A 14866-nucleotide genomic window follows, 5' to 3' on the forward strand; every position below is an offset into this window, starting at 1 on the left:
AGAAATCTTTAATAAATAAATAAATGAATAAATAAATAAATAAAATAAAATTAAAAAAAGATACCACCATTCGATGGATTTTACAGACTGTGACTGAGCTGGAGGTGACAGCAATGGGATGTGTGTTGGCTTCTGGCTCCCAGGGCAGTGAGTGCTTTTCCATTCTACTACAAGGCCTCCCCCGCTTTCCATTGAAAACCAGGGAAGAACAATGACTAATTGTATGGCGGTTGTAAGCAGCACACTTGTGCCCTTTCAGGGTAGAGAGTGCTGTGAAGGACACAGAATGGGATCCATTCAGGGAAGAGTTCAGAGGACCGGTGTGAGGACACATTGTCCCCTCCTGAGAAGCCCTTAATGTTCCTCTCTCTCTCTCTCTCTCTCAGTGTCTCTCTCTCTCTCTCTCTCTCTCTCTCTCTCTCTCTCTCTCTCTCTCTCTCTCTCTCTCTCTCTCTCTCCTCTTTTTCCTTCTTCATTAACTTCTTTTTTTATAAAATGATATCTTTGAGAGTACTTTAATAGTATTTTTTTATTATTTGAAAGTCCCCCCTTTTAAATGATGTCTTTTGATGGCATCTGTCCACTACTACAGTCCTCCAGCGCTTTCTAGTGCCCGGTACCCCAATTTCCTCCCAGCTTCATGCCTTCTTTTTATCTTGGTTGTTATAGTTTCTGTAGTCATTCTCCCTAATTTTTCTTTCTTTATACCACCCCAAACATTCTCTCTTAGCCTCCGCAGCCCTCTGAAATGCCTCATCCTTAAACTATCACATCAAAAGCATGTTTTACTCAGTCCCTTGCAGAAAATTCTTCGGACCTTCCCTAGTGAGACAACGCTGCATTCCATCCAGTCAGCCCCTCCAAGACAGTGAGTGTAGCTATGTACCTGCTATTACTGAGGGCAGGGCTAGAGAAGTGCCCCAGGAAGATCACAGCTCAGCGAGACAGCCACACAAACGGCAAGAATGTGGTAAGTGTTACGATAATGTCTGAAGTAGGTAAAAAAATACTGGGGACTGGGAGGGGAGGTTTGAGAGTCACCCAAAAAAGAGATCGTTATTGACCCTTGAAGGAAGAGGCCTGAGGTGGACATGGATGCGCAAGGGCCATCTAGGATAGACAAAGCATAAGCAGAGATACGGGAGAGGAAAGTTCATGCAGGGTTGAGGTGGTTAGAGGAGGATTTGTGTGTGGAGTGGGAAGAATGAGACATTCTTGAAGGGGCTTCTTTACAGGCTACGCTAAGAGACCTGGATCTTACCAATCGAGCTACGTCCCTGACCCCTGAATTAAGGACCTAGCATAGGCAAGGCATTCTGAACTGTCTGAGCAGGCACAGATTACTCCAAAGTACTAAGGCGACGGCAGACGAAGGCAAGTGGCCTTGGTAGGGACAGAAGGTCAGAACATCATGATTTCTGACTTTGAAAATGCAGGAAAGGCCATGAGAAGAGGAATCTGGGGCCTCTGCAAGCTGGAAAAGGTTAAGACTTTCCCCCTGCAGCCTTTAGAGAGCAGCAACGTCCGGGGGACACCGATGAGATCATTTGGGTCTCTAACTTCTGTAGAAATGTAACATTCATTTCTAAGCAACTGGATTTGCTCTTTGTCACAGCAACAATACAGACACTAATACTTACTCTCCCCAACACTTTCATTTCCAGGATAACTGTACTAGAATAGTCCGTTTATCCTTCCAGTTCTGCTCTCCACTCTGCTCTGGGCCCTAGGAGCACTGTCTCCTTAGGCTGCACCTGGGCTCCTGTCCTTTCTGGCTTCTGTTTGGCCAACAGGAGGCAACCAGAGGCAAAGCAGAGGACACAGAGGCATGGGGGGAGGGCGGGTGTGGAGAGGGTGTTTCAGAAGCCCATGCCACCCCACAGGCCACTGGGGTGGTAAAGGGTCTCTGTTATGACTCTTGCCAGATTTCTCCCTTGCTGTTTCTCCAAAGCTTCCTACATCCTTGCAAAGGGCCTCTTTTATTGAACCGGTCTCAAGTAATTCGGTCTGAGACCCCCCTCTGTTTCTTGTCGGGAAGCTGGCAGATGTGGCACCACTGCTTGGAATGCTCCTTTCTCTTTGTGCTCTGTTCTTGAGGCCTGGCGAAGACCCCAAGCTGCAGGACCTCAGGCCTTCAGCGTGAGGACGGCCTTTGGCCACTCAGCCCGGCTCTTGTGTTTCTCCCCTCACTCTTTGGTTTCTTTTCACAGTTCCTCTTCCTCCGCCTTAAATACTGCTGTTCTTCAAAGTCTTATCTGAGAAGTGATTTTCTCATCCCTCACCACGGCGCTTACTTACTTTGAAATTTTCGTTTTTTTTTTATCTTTTTCTTTATTAAATTTGAAAATTTAATTGTTATCTATATTCTGTTAACTCTAAAAATCTGTATCAGTATCCTAATTTTGTCCCTGAGGACCAGATCTTAGTTATCCAACCAAAATCCTCCCTTGGCTAGAATCTTAAAAGCTTCCTTCAGACCCTGAAATGTCAGAAGGGCTCTTACCTCTACTCTTCCTCTAGGATTTCAAGAAGTTGTTTAGAAACCAGGCTGTCATTCTTGATTCCTTTGCCTCCTTCCTACCACTAATCACCAAATCCTATCCTTACTGGACGACAAGGAGAACATGTCCACTTCTCTATCCACGCCGCCCTTGACCTTCTGATCATTCTACATATAGTAGTCAAAGTGATTTTTTTTAAAACTAGCTTTTTAGTCTTTTAAAATCCCCCAGCAGCTTCTTATTGCCCCAAGGATAAAGTTCAAATTTACACTCCAGCCTCTATAGTTCCATCCTCCTCTTCCCCACTGCCTTCCTCATGTCCTCCTGGACCACTTCCAATTCCTGGCTCACTTATGTTCCCTTTGCTCAAAGCACTCAGAAGGTAACGGGTGATGAAGGTTAAATGGGTAACTCAAAGCCCACCCTCGCTGACTCTGCCAGGCTCGTCCCAAGTCTCAATGTGAGCTTCACCTCTTCCAATACATCAGACCCTGAGTCAAAATCTGGTTCCCGGGCTCCCCCTATGTGCTCCTTCGACTGCAGTCTGGCTCCGGCACAATGACTTGCTAATCTCAGTGAGGGCAGGGACTATGTAACTTTTATTTACCAATAAAATCTTGGCTCCCAGCACAGATCCTGACCCACAGTAGACATGCAATAAATACTGATGTCAAATGGAGGAAATGAGCTCAGAGTAGCGAGGTGGCCATGGGTCCAGAGATCTTTCCACTGCAGTTATTTTCCCACCACCCCACCCCTCCTGGAGCCTGCTGAGATCACCTGAGCCCACAGAATTGCTCTTCTCCCTCAGTTTGCTTTGTCTACATTGAGACTGGGAGATGAGTCTGGTAGAGTCAGTGAGGCGTGGGCTCTGACTTAGCCATTTAACATTCATCACCCGTTGTCTTTCATGCATGTTACTATACATACATGTACGTTACTATACCGTTCTCTCTCCAGGTACCACCCCGCCCCCCGGAAAACAGGGACTGCATTCTTATTCTTGATGCTCTTGGGTTCTCCAGCTCAGGCTTGCAATATCATTCAACAAATGTCCACTGAAAGCCTACCTTTCCCAATAACCGCTGCGACACAGCAGTGGACAAAACAGATGGTCCTTTGGGTGCTAACAGAGCCTATAATTCACAAGGGAAAGAGGATTCAATAATAACTTAACCACCAATAGTGCAAGTGCATGTCAGCAAATTTTACATTCTATAGCAAGGTGCCAGGGGGTCTCAGAGCCAGAGGGAAAAGGAAAGTTGTATCTGTTTAGAGTGTGACACTGACCTGAAGATACACGGAGAACCTAGTTGTTACTGTTATTATGGTAGAGTTTTTAATTTTGTTTATCTGTTTGAGGCAGGGTCTCACTCTGTAGCCCAGGCTAGCCTGGAATTTGCTGTTTAGCCTAGGGCTGGCCTCAAACTTGTTCCAATCCTTCTTCAGCCTCCTAAGTGTTGTGACTATAGACATATATAACCAAACACAGCTATTTATTATTCTTATTCTTATTTTATTATTTTTGAGACAGAGGCAGGAGGACTGACACAGGTTTGAGGCCAGCCTGGTCTACATAGCAAGAGTTCCACTTCAAGACAAAACCAACCCCCTAAAACAAACCCAGGTGTGCTGTAGGGAAGAAGCCTTCTCACAGCTTCTGAAGTCAAATCCTGATTTCCCAGGGCTAGGCTGGCCTTCTGTACCCCACCCAGGCCCCGCTGGGTTCGCATGTGTTTCCCTCCCCGGGAGTGATGAGGCAGTGGAAAGTTTACAAAGTCCTGCCGCAGACTCGCCTCCAGCAGGATGTCTGTCCCATGGCAAACAGTCGACACGCAACAGAGTACCAATGCACGCCCGGAAGGGAGCGTGTGCCTCTGAAGCTTCCAGGAGCTCAGGTGGGCAAACACAGTCTGTCGGCAAATGGAAAATAGGCGTGGCCATGAGCCGAAGGAAGTGTCTCTTCCTGTTACCCAGAAACACAAGCATTGGGAAGGAAAGTTCAGAGCGTGGTTTTCTGTGCTTCTTTTTCCACTATCTTGTTAAAATAACTATACTGCAAAAGAGGAAAATCAGCCTTTTACTGTCTCTACACAAAGACAAACCAAACCCCAGACTGATGCTACTGACTTATTCGTGAGTCAGTAAATGATATTAATCTTCTTTTGTTTAGTATACCTTCATTATTTCACCACAGTTGAGATTTACACAAGAGTCAAACCACATTTTCTTATCCACCGAGCCATCTCTCCAACCTTCAAACCATAATTTCTAAAACTAATAAACAGAACAACATCAGTTCATCAAAGCCCCTCAAACAAAGCACACACTGGCCCTGCATACTTAATTCATCTCTTTTTTTCTGGGTTGGGATGAGATAGGCTCTCACCATAAAGCCTTGGCCAACTTTTGGAACTCACTCCATAGACCAGGCCATCCTCAAACTCATAGAAATCCTCCTGCCTCTGCCTCCAGCATGCTGGGATTAAAGGCAATGGCTACCACACCTAGTCTTTAATTCATCTCTAGATGCTGGGCAAATATAAAGATGTGGAAATTATAGCCCGAGTTTTGAAGCCTAGCTATCTGAAGATAGACCAGAAAAATCTTTTTCTTTGTTTTAAACTGTCAAGAAGCCAGCCATGGAGGTGCAGGCCTGAAACCCCAGCATTCAGAAGTGGATGCCGGGAGATCAGGAGTTTGAGGCTAGACTCATATATACAGTGAGTTGAAGAACAACCTGGGCTATGTGAGACTTTGTCTTTCTCTGAGAAATAACCATCAAAGGATGAAAGACACAGAACACAAAAGAGGGAAACTTTCTGGTAAAAAATTACAGCAAGGCAGAGACTGGCAGGCTGAAAGGGAAGCGAGGACCTGATCTGACCAGATTCACAAAGTGTTTCCAGCTGAGACTATTCAAATCTTATAGCACAGAAACTGTCAGATGTTTTCAGCCTGAAAGTAGTTCCCTTTTATAACAATAAACCACAGAAGAAGGTTCTTTCCTCGCTCGGAAAGCACAGAAGGCCTTGGAGAGGCTGAGAGGTTAAAGCAGTGGACTTGAAAGCACAGAAGACTAAAAGCAAGCCTTGGAGGTAACCAGGCCAGGGCCGCATGACGCAGGCACACATGAAACTGATGACCTGACCTCTGCAAAACAGGCAAGGAACAGTGCAGCCACACACTGCGTCACCGCAGGGCAGAATGCAGAGCAAGGCACCACCAGGCAATTTTGTATTGTGCTAACATTACATGTCATACAGTCGGAAGACAGCTACAATGAATCAGGTGATGTAATTCATAGAACAACCCCTGCCATGCATGTGCTCCACCGCTGACAAGATAGCATCACATGACGATATTTATCTCGTGAGAGGTGGGTGATACTTGGGACATTACTGCATTGTGAGGTATGGTGCCTAGCGTACACAAGCTCTCACAGTCAATTATCGCTTGTTTTTGGCCTAAGAGTAGTCATCTTCTGTCTGCCTGTCTCTGTCTCTCTGTCTGAGACTCTTGCCTCATCTCCCAAGCACTGAGATTATAGGTGTGTGCACCAGTCCCGGATTCGTGCCGCTTTAGTACGTCCCTCATCCTGCCTGACACCATGGGTTTCCTGTTTTCGTCCTTTGATTCATCTGCTTTCCTGGCTTCTGCCTGCTCTTGTGGTCTTTGATCTACCTGTCTCCTTTTCTTTGGCACTGATCAGCTAAGTTTTGATTTATGCCTTGTTATGACCTGTGGGTGGTATGGGCAACTTGATTCAGGACTGCTTACAAACCGACTCAGGATGATAGGTAAGCCATCAATAAAACGGGTGGTGTGCAATGGCATCGCAATTCAGAATGGCTGTCTATAAACAAGCGTGCTGTCTGCTCCCAGCCACACTGCCTACATGATAGCCATGCTCATGAGACTCCAGAGTCCCCCAAGAACTCTGATGAGGGGCCTCTTGGATCTTCCTTAGTGCTGTGCGCCAATTGTGTGATATTGTCATGTCCAGGCTTGAAAGAGCTTGTCCAGGGACTCCTGCCACTCACAGTCCTAGAATCAACCTTTTGCCAACCTAGTTGCCACTAAGGGAATCAGGGAAACTGGTAATATACATGAAAGAAATAATTAATAGTAAATTAATAATTAATAGCCTTCTAGTCTTCCTTCCTCCCTTCCTTCCTTCTTTCCTTCCTTCCTTCCTTCCTTCCTTCCTTCCTTCCTTCCTTCCTTCCTTCCCCCCCCCCCCCCCCCGACTGGCCTCTCTGTCTCTTTCTCAGTAAAGAAAGGGGCAGAGTTAAAACAGGCTCTCACTATGTAGAGGCTGGCCTGGAACTTGCTAATTTAGCCCAGGCAGACCTTGACACTGTGGATCCTCCTGCATCAGCTTCCTGAGTGCTGAGATTACACACATGTACCACCATACCTGACAGATAGGGTAGTCTTGATACTCAAACAGGAAGGCTGAAAATATAAGAGCAAAAATAATAACCAATCACAGCTCCCAGGATGGATGTACTGAAATACATCAAAGAATTCAAACTGGCTTTGGAGGGAGGTGAGACAATTGCAGCTCCATTGAAGAGCCAGTGCCTCTCCTTTACACAAAGTCTTCCAAGCTATATATATAACTGAGTGCTGTTTTAGAGACAGGGTTTTTCTGTGTAACCCTGGCCGTCCTGGAACTCACTCTATCTGGTCTCGAATTCACAGACAGCCACCTGCCTCTGCCTCCTGAATGCTGGGATTAAAGGCGTGTTCCACCATGCTCAGCACTGTAATTGACTTTGTGGTGTACTAAAAATAAAAATTATTGATGATAAAAAATTAATTAAAAGAGTTTCTAGGAAGAACAGAAGAAATTAAGGTTAGGAAAATAGACTGGAGTTAAATGATCCATGAGAACTAGAAACTGAAATATGAATTCTAACCTGCCTGGTAATAAGAAACACAATTGACAATACTCATGATTTACACACTTACTAATAAGGGTGTTCTGGCCACCCACTCAATCATACATTGAAGGTAGATTTCCCAAAGTTGGCTCCAGTCAATGCTAGTTAGTTTTTTAAAATGTCCATATATGTGTGTATATATGGTATATATAGTATATGAAGTACATACATTATATAAATATTTTGCACATAGCTTGGAAAACATTGTATACCATATTCTACAGATCCAAGAACTGTGACCCATGAAAAGCTCTGACCACAAAGAGTAAACCAGCTTTCCTAGATCTGACTAGGTTTCTTTTTCTGGTAACATTAATTCTAAACATTTAGAAACATGACAGCTCAGAGAATTACAAAACACACATACACACACACACATCACCACAGACACATATCCGAGTAAATGTGCATGCTTTAAATGACTATTTTCACAATCACGAAATCTAGCTATAGAAAAATTAATCTGAAACAAAAGCAGTCTATATCAGAGATTAAATGCAGTATCTATTTATTTATTTAAATTTAGACAGGGTCTCAACCCTGTAGTCTTCACTGGTCTAGAACTCACAGTGTAAACAAGGCTATCCTAGAACTGGCTCTTGTAGACCAGACTGACAGATCTAAAATTCACAGAGATCCGCCTGCCTCTGCCACCGAGTGCTGGGATTAAAAGCGTGCGCTAGCCTGGAACTTCTGATGAGTCTCCTATTTCTGCCTCCTTAGTGCTAGGACTAGGAGCATGAGCCATCACACCTGGTGGTTTAAGAGTTGATTCTGAAGTTGGTTGGTGGTGACACATGCCCTTAATCTCAGCACTTGGGAGGCAGAGGCAGGTGGATCTCTGTGAGGTTGAGGCCAGCCTGGTCTACAAAAGCTAGTTCCAGAACAGGCACCAAAGCTACACAGAGAAACCCTGTCTCAAAAAAACAAAAACAAAAAAAGAGTTGATTCTGTGTTATGTAGTCTGTAGTAGGACGTCTTCTGCACATGCGTTCTCTGAACCGGGTATAGCCTATAAATCCATATAGCCTTCAACACAAGGTTTCATGTGATTGACACACAAAGGGACCGAGGGGGAATTCCATCATTTATGTTCTGTCAGAAGCTATATCAGTTACTTCCTCAGCATTTTCTCAACCCAAAGCAGAAAGACCCATCATTCGATACTGCTGTGTTCTCAAACTTCCTAACACACTGTCACAAACCTCAGACGCGGAAGGGAAAATGAACTACCATTCAATCCTAGCCAGAATCTTCTTTCTCAAATTGCCTTACATACTGTCACAGATCTCCGATGTGGAGAGGAAAAAGACAGCTGACCTTGGTAGAGCGTGCCAGTCACCCAGCTACTCAGGAAGCTGAGGCAGAAGGAGCATGGGTTAAAGGCTGAGTTTTTTTTTTTTTTTTTTTAACCTCTGTGCCCAGTACACTTTCCCACCTAGTTTATCAGTGACAAGAATGGGCACTTGTGGCTTCAAGTGGGATATTTTTAACTTTCCTGGCATCTCCTGCATTTCTTGGCACAAGGAAGGAATCATATTACTCGGATAATGAACCAATTAATGACTTCTGTGTTGATGTGTCAGACGGTGCTAGCGAGGCTAATTTAAAAATATAAAACGATAAGTCACCCAGTCAAAGGGTGCAGCACAGCCTTACCCTTCTCCAGTTACTACTGTGTTGGCCGTGATGCCGTAGGCCAGGCTGGCAGAGCAAGGACTAAGGCACCCAGTGCTCTTTCCTGGTGGGGTCATTCATCTAGCTTTGGCTGTGGGATTGGTTTTCTCTTCATGCTTTACTTAGAGGAAGAAAATAATGTACACAATAAGAAAGTCTCCTCATTAGACCAAGGTACCCCACCCCGGGGCCTCCCGGGAAAGTATGAAAGATGGGAATAGTGACTGAGCTCTGGTTGAGTCCAAGGGAGCAGGGGAGACATGCTATTAAAAGCCTTTGTGGTACTTTAAAGGGTAACACGTACCTAGCACTGCCAGTCTTCATGGCTGACCTGAATCACCAACCACATCATCTGGGCAGCGTCACACTCCTGGCATGGGTCAGCAAGTGCTTGGTATTTTAGTGAGGCAAAGCCCTCGGAGATAAGCAGGTGATAGTATATAGAGGCTGCGTGCTTGGTGTGGGCATTGGTTAGGAAGGCACTGATCTAACAAATAATAAAGTATGAAGGAAGCCAGACGTATTGAGATTAGAGTACGCTCTTCACTGAGCTCCTTTATATGGTGTAAAACAGTGGGGCTTTTGCTGGTGCCGTTTTAAGACTGTGCTTTGTCACGAGAGACTTGGTTTTACAAGCAGCTTTTGGTTCCATTTTGATGATGCAGGATGACTGTGCATCCGAGTGGAAAGATGAACAAGACCCACTGACTGGCACCACTCATGCAGAACAGACTAAGAAATTACTTATTCCTGAAAGTAAACCAGTGCCATCTTCAGGATTTTCTAGGGTGAGTTGAGATTGTAAGGGCACATGAGTATATTAAAGTAGTATAGGGGAAACCAGGCTCCAGACCTTGTTGGATACACCAGACCAAGGATAAGAAACAACTTCCTCACCTGGACCTCATAAAGAGGTGGACGCTTAGTAAAGAGATGGCAGTTTTCTCGNTTTTTTTAAGCATGAGTTAAGGAAGACTGAGGCTGGGTGTGGTGGCGCAAGCCTTTAATCCCAGCACTGGGAGGCAGAGGTAGGCGGATCTCTGAGTTTGAGGCTAGCCTGGTCTACAGAGTAAGTTCCAGGTCAGTCAGGACTACACAGACAAACCCCGTCTCAAACAAACAAAAAACATCACCACCACCACCACCACAAATGGAAAACAAACACAAACAAACAAGGCTCAGTGGTAGAGTGCTTGCCTAGCACGTGTGGGCTGCATTTTTAATCCCCAATATGACCAGGGTGGAGAGGTTTTTCAGGGTAGTTCCTAGTTAGGGTAAGAATTTATTGAGGGTTGGATATTATTAGCACAGTTGGCTCCACTAATAACGGTGAGTTCCACATCTGCTACTTTAACCAATTACATGTCAAATTATCTAAAAAAAAATATTGGGGTTGAATATAGGGCCAGTGGTAGACTGCTTTCGGAGGAAGACTCTGAGCTTATGACTAGCACAGTCTCTACTGTGTATACCTTCTTCTGGTCATGCCATACAAACAGCAGGGAAAGTTATACAGTTACACTGTGTTAGGTATACGCAATTTAAAGAGGCTTTAAATACCTGGGGAGCATATATTTGGTTGCATGAGAATGCTATGGTATTTTATAAAAAGGACTTCAAATCTTCTGATGGGGGGGATGGTTTTCAATGACAAATTTCCCATGGGTACCAAGGATATGATGGCACTTTATGTTACAGCGAGGGAATTCTTCTCTTAAGGATAAGTGGTCAATAGTAGTTAAGAAGATTCAAAAGAAGTGACTCTTTCCTGACTCCATCAGCATCTCTGGGAAGATCTGTGCCTTGCTTGGGAATGTGAAGAGCTTTCTCTCCGACTCACCACAGCGGCCAACAGCCATGCAACCCTCTGCAGCCTTTTCTGTGTGTCTGCTTATGTTTTTAAATTCCCCTCCAATTTCTTATTTAAAAAGTTCAATCCTGGGGCTGGAGAGATGGCTCAGTGGTTAAGAGCATTGCCTGCTCTTCCAAAGGTCCTGAGTTCAATTCCCAGCAACCATATGGTAGCTTACAACCATCTGTAATGAGGTCTGGTGCCCTCTTCTGGCCTGCAGACACACAGACTATTGTATGCATAATAAATAAATAAATATTTAAAAAAAGTTCAATCCTACTAAAGAGTGGAGCAAAATCCAGCTGCACCCCACTCTTCTCGCCTCCCTAGCTCTCACCACTGTCTTGTGGCGAGGCTCCTGAATGTGCTCTACCGCCATAAAGGCCCTTCTCTCATCCTGCGGTGTGTACTGTAGATAGATGTAACAGTGCTCCACCTCCAAACTCCCAAACTTTCATAGCATCAGAAGGCACTTTGGATGCTGCTGGGGGAGAAGAGTCATCAAGGGATATCCCTGAATACCGACCAGCCAGGCAAGATGTGCTTACTGGCCCAATGGTGACAGGAAGGTGATGGGGGGCAACCAACAGTTTCTGACTGAATTGGAGGCCTGCTCCACAGAAGAGGAAATGCACGCCTGGTCAAAAGACCATGGCTTGGGAGGTTAGAGGCCCTGTGTCGGGGGAACCCACTATTGATGCTTTGCTAAATGGACACGCCGTCACGCCGTCTTCTAAATACGTCTATGCCCATATATTAGTGCTGCTCTCAACTCTGGCCAGAGAAGATTCCGCAGCAGTGGGCAGCAGTTGATGCAGAGACTCTTAAATGACCAAAGTATTGAGAAGAAGTGGCTATCGAGTGCTCATCCCTAAATGGGACATCTTTATCAACCACCTCAAAGCGCAGAGAGCACCACTCAGGAGGGAGTGGAAAGAATGTGAGAGCCAGCGGATGGGGAGGAGGACAGGGAAATACTGTCTTCTAGACACGACACAGATGTTGCGCTCATGAGCTCACAGCAGCTGTAATCACTAATGCAGGACCTTCAGAATGAGCCAACAAGACCATTCAACTTTGGATTTAGTAGGCGACCACCATTATTGCCATTACCACAACCACTGCCAAACGCATGAGGCTGGGAAGGGGATGTATTGGGGGTTAAGGACGGATGGGTAGGATCAAGTATATTGTGCCAAATAATAAGTAAAGGTATTTTTTTTAAAAAGATTTAAATAAAAAAATACCAGAACAATCTCCTATATACTACAAAACTATTACTGCACTTAAGAACAGTAATTCCACGGTGTCTAATATACAGTCCGTATTCATGTATCTTGAACATCTACAAAATATCTGTACTTATTTCTTTATTTTGGATGCAAGATTGAGACATGGTCTCACTATATGTTGCCCGAGCTGGCCTGAAACTCACTATGTAGGCCAAGCTGGTCTCAAAGTCACAGACATCTACCTGCTGGCATTAAGGAAGGCACCGCCATGTCCTGACCCCCAAATGATCTTTGACAGCGACCGTTTCCTCATCCAGGAGTCAAAGTCCACACACACCAGTCCACAGTGACTGGTATTGCCATCTGTGAGAGCTGTACCCTTGCATCATTCACCCATGAATACTCCATGGGTGAAACTGTGCAGGAGACTCAGCAGGGGTACCGCCTGCACCTTCGCGGGGATGATGGAAACTTCCTAATTCCCGCATTGTAAAGACACTGCTCTCCCTGAGGAACACACTCTGAAAGAATATGAAATCCCTGCTCTGACCCTTCTTTCCCGCAAAGGTTTTGTACCAGTTGATAGTTGGGGTCAGTGTTTGCACAGTGCCTCTCTCAGCCTTCCTATTGTGCGTTCATTTTCCACACAATGACCCATCAGTACCACTCTCTCTTTCCTCACCCTATATTCTCTCTGGAGTCTCCGCCCCCACCTTCTTGCAGAGCACATTTGACATCTCAGGCCCAGCCCTAGGGAGCCACCGACCTCTATCAGCTGATCCCACTGCCTTCAGCAAACAAAACCAACACACTGTGGCTTCCCAATTTATTTTAACATAAACCCCGAAACCTTTGTGATATTTATTGAGCTAGACTGACAAGAATAGAGTAAATCAGGTAACAACAAACAAAAACCAAAACCACCTCGATTAACTAAGTCCTGAAAACCTTCCGGCTTCCTTGATGAAAACTGTTTGTTCTGTCTCCATCACGCTTTCTGAAAATACTCTTGTCATTTCAGTCCCTTGATACAAATGCCTAAGAAGAAAAGCGGTGAAGAAACCATTTCACCAAATACTCCATTTTACACGGAGAACGCAGCGCAGAGGCGAAGATCCTGGCCCAGGATCCCTCAGTTCCTCAGTGGTGGAGCTGCTACAGAAACCATGCTTTTATAATACCTCCTCTAATGTTCTTTTTTTTTCTCCTTTCCCAAGCGCATGATGAATCAGATATTTAAAAGGAGCCGAAGAAGCGGTGGCGTTCTCGGCTTCTTCACTGTAATTTGCATTTTAGCCGCATCACTCCTCCCTCCCACCTTCTGACATTTTAAAGTAAAAATTTCCAAAACCTATTATTATTATTATTTGAAACCGACCTTCATTTTTTTGCAGGTCAACAGGTTAAGGCAAGGAAGTCCCGGGAAGGCACGAACCAGCATGATTTTGACCAGAAAGAATAAGAAAAAGATTCTCTGGGACCTGTAAAGGGCGGCTTTTTGATGGCCGAAGAGTCCTGTGACAGCTCCGGGAACCTCAGGAAAGAAGCTAACCCGAGTCCTCCCTTCCCAGGCTCCTGTGCAAATGAGGCCGCGAGATGCTCCAGACTACAGGAGCTTATCACACGTTCACCGGAGAGGAGAAAATGGGAAACAAAGCCCAACGTGGAAAACCCCAGCTCCGCAGCCCTGGGCGACCAGAGACCGCGCCCTCTCTGCATCTGCGTGTGGAGTGCGGTGTTGAGGGGGCTGCGGGGCTGCGGGACTGCGGTGCATGGTGCAGCCGGTACCCAGACGCGTCCCGGGCCACCCCGCGCCATCCCCGCCTCCCCACGCACCCGCCACCCGGGTGCAAGCTGCTGCGGGCTGTGCTTGGCTGCGTGCCACGCCATGGAGCATCCTCCTGCGGACACGCAGGGTGCGGCGGCCCCTGAGCTGCACTCGGGCGCTGCAGACAGGCTGCCCCTCTCGCCCCAGTTTCTCACCCTTTCTTGCGCCCATCCCGAAGCGGAAGGTGCTGACCAGCAGCCTCAGAGCCCCGAGCTCGAGGGTTGGATCTTCAGGGGCGGCGCCGTGGCCCCGGGCTAGAACTGCGATCAACAGGCGGCTCGGGGGCCGGGCGCGGCGCGGGGTGCGCGGCTGCAGCGGGGCAGCCTGGGAAGCGTAGTTTCTGCGGTGCGCGGTGGCCACGCGGAGGCAGGACCCCTGCCCGGGCCGCAACTGGGTCTCTCGACAACGCGCTGGCCTCGCAGGGTCCTGCCCTAGAGTCTGGAGCAATATGTGCTAGCGCTCAACGGGGCAGGTGGAACCTGGGCTTGGGGAAGCTGGGTAGACTATGTGGAGATGCTCAGGATCACTGACGCGGTGGGTGGCAGAGGCTTGGCAAGACTGTGGACAAGTGAGCATCTTTCTGTGCAGCCTTCGGGCCAGACTCAGGAACAGAGCAGGCCTGACCTAGGATTTACTGGCTGGGCGTGGGTGTGGAAAGGACTAAATGGGTTAATTGCTTAGGGAAGAGGAGGGGAAAGCTAGCTGAGGTTTAGGGAGCTTGATAAAAGTTTCGGTTTGAGAGTGTTGGAGATGCTTACATACTGGCTTCACAAGATACGACCCTGGGCATAGGACTCGATACTCAAGGTCCTCATCTGTAAAATGTT

The 14866-nt window shown here is 46.4% G+C and overlaps 1 protein-coding gene across 2 annotated transcripts in view; it reads right to left on the minus strand.

The window, feature by feature from the left end:
- Positions 1–14510, minus strand: part of Tmod2 (tropomodulin 2) — a 40466-nt gene extending 25956 nt beyond the window's left edge. Inside the window, exon 1 of one of the 2 annotated variants that reach the window (XM_050125981.1) lies at positions 14195–14510. The gene's annotated coding sequence lies outside the window, so the exon portion shown is untranslated. Of the gene's footprint in view, positions 1–13589; positions 13699–14194 lie in introns of those variants that run through there. The other variant, XM_050125991.1, reaches the window with a different exon arrangement.
- Positions 14511–14866: the final 356 nt, after the last annotated feature.

This window comes from Alexandromys fortis, unplaced genomic scaffold, assembly GCF_014885135.2.
Source record: "Alexandromys fortis isolate MF-2015 unplaced genomic scaffold, M_Fortis_MF-2015_v1.1 scaffold_22, whole genome shotgun sequence".
Lineage (NCBI taxonomy): Eukaryota > Metazoa > Chordata > Mammalia > Rodentia > Cricetidae > Alexandromys > Alexandromys fortis.